We start from the raw sequence: 2555 nt of genomic DNA, 5'->3' as shown, positions 1-2555 counted from the left end.
ATAAGGGTCCCCTCCATGCAATTTTTGACCATTTTTTGGTCCATTGTACCAAGGATTCAATCAATCATTCACTGCATAGACTTGCCACATGGGAAATGTCAAGTCTAGGGAATCACTCCAAAAATGTAAGATGAGGTCTCCTACTTCCAAAATCAAGAAAATAATTTAGTATACATGGTGAACCAACATTCCCCAGGGTTTCAGACCATCCCCATAGAGGAATGTTGAATGGTGGCACCTTTTGCATCCAAACCTTGATTTTTGGGTTTTTCGAGAGGCAGCGAGAAAGAAATTTCAATAACTTTGCAACCACTAAGTTTCAAGTCCTCAAACATACATAAAATTAAATATGATTCACTTTTACAACCTATTGAAGACATTATCCCTTCTATATGTCCATACAAATCTGTACCAAAGTCAAGAACACAAGAAAATGTAGTAAAAATGGCAGTTGCTGAGTTGTTGGAAGAATAAATTTCATTCAAAGTCTCTATCTGACCTTTGGGAATCATTCCTCAGGCTTAAATAATTCCAAGGAACTCCTCTAACCACCTCCCAATGTACAAGTTCAACCAATTAGCCATTGGGTAACCACAGCTCAAATTTTGACAAAGTTGCCTATGACAACATGGCAACTTTGGAAAAATTATTACATTACAAACTTGCCTTCACACCAAAGGTTAAAAAGTGGACACACAACACCTCTAGGACCCCTAAATAACAAAAACATAAATATAATTCCCATACAAGGATTTTGACCAAGTACACACACCTTGGAGCCTTAGGGCTTATTACATAGCATTGGACCTACCACATCCATTTAGGACCTACTCAAGAAACCTTCAAGGAAACACTAATTGTTGCATTCAAACATATGTTGAAAGATACTAACACACCTTTGAGTTCCCCTACACCATACTCCCTAGGACAAGAAAACTCAAGTCCCTTGAGTTGCTAATTGGGTGACTGAGGTTCCATACTTTCTGATGTTACTTTCAGACATCCAAGTAGCTTCAAACTTAGGGAGGCCCTTCCACTTGACCAAGTAGTCCTTGTAGACCCCTCTTCTAGATTTTTTGATTACCTTGGAATCAAGGATACTCTCCAACTCCAATGATTTTCTAGGTGGAAAATTCTTCACCCAATCTACATCCTCTTCCACAAGAGATGAACCAGGTGTTACATTAGGTAGAAAAGCCTTGAAGGCTGTCAAATCACATATATTGAAAATAGGAGAGATCCCCAAATCTGCCAGAAGTTCAACCTCATAATCATTATTACCAAATTTATGAACCACCCGGAGAGGTCCTATCTTCTTCATGAGTATCTTATATGGTTGGCCCTTGGGTAGGCTTTTTTTCCCTAGGTAGGCCATCACAAAATGTCCTACCTTAAACTAAACATCCCTTCTCTTAACATTTTCCCTGAGTTTGTATTTTTTTGCACTTTGGTGAAGTGAAGTCTTTACTTGATCATGGATCTCCTTCATAGTGATGGAAAAGTCCTTTCCCTGGGAACTCCTTCTTTCCATACCTCCAAGGTCTCTAAGTTTAAGTATCCCTCTAGGATGTAATCCATATACAACCTCAAATGGGCTTCTCTTTTTACTTCTATTAACTAAATCATTATATGCATATTCAACTTGTCCAATCACCAAATCCCAACTTTGTCCATGCTTCTTGGTAAGACATCTAAGAAGACTGCCAAGAGATCTATTAACCACCTCACTTTGGTCATCAGTCTGAGGATTTTATGCTAAATAAAATGATAGATTGGTACCCAATTTCTTCCAGAGAGTCCTCCAAAAATGACCCACAAACTTGGAGTCTCTATCAGTGACAATATTGAGAGGTAGACCATGTATCCTTACAACTTCTCTAAAGAAGAGACCTACAATATGAGATGCATAATTTGTGCATTTACATGGCACAAAATGAGCTATCTTGATGAACCTATCAGCAACTACAAAGACACTATCAAACCCTCTAGGAGTTTTGAGCAAACCAAGTACAAAATCCATTCTAAGGCTTTCCCAAGGCCTAGTAGGAACCAGTAAAGGTTGATACAATCGAAAATTAGTAGAAAATCCTTTTTCCCTTTGACAAATGGGACAATTCTCCACAAATATTCTTACCTCTACTTTCATCTTAGGCCAAAATTAAAACCTTGATACCTACTCCAAAGTTTTATCCAAACCAAAATGACCGGCAAGGTTGCCATTGTGCTTTTCCCTAATGGCATTCTCCCTCATGGAGCATTGAGGAATACATAGTTGATTCCCCTTAAAGAGAAATCCATCCTGCAACATGAAATCAGGGAACTCAACATGAAAGGAATAAAAAAACTTAGTACATACATCATAAGCATCCTTAAAATATTTATCCTCTTTATACATGGTTTTAAGAGAATCAACACCAACACTTTGCCATTGGATTTCTTGGATAGTGAGGACTCTTCTACTCATGAAATCTACAACCTTATTAGACACACCCTTCTTATGCTTGATATTAAAGGTTTTAGGTTGGATTTGTTTAACCCACTTGATATGCCTTTGA

Source organism: Cryptomeria japonica, unplaced genomic scaffold (genome assembly GCF_030272615.1).
Source record: "Cryptomeria japonica unplaced genomic scaffold, Sugi_1.0 HiC_scaffold_12, whole genome shotgun sequence".
Taxonomy (NCBI): domain Eukaryota; kingdom Viridiplantae; phylum Streptophyta; class Pinopsida; order Cupressales; family Cupressaceae; genus Cryptomeria; species Cryptomeria japonica.
This window is presented reverse-complemented; position numbering follows the sequence as displayed.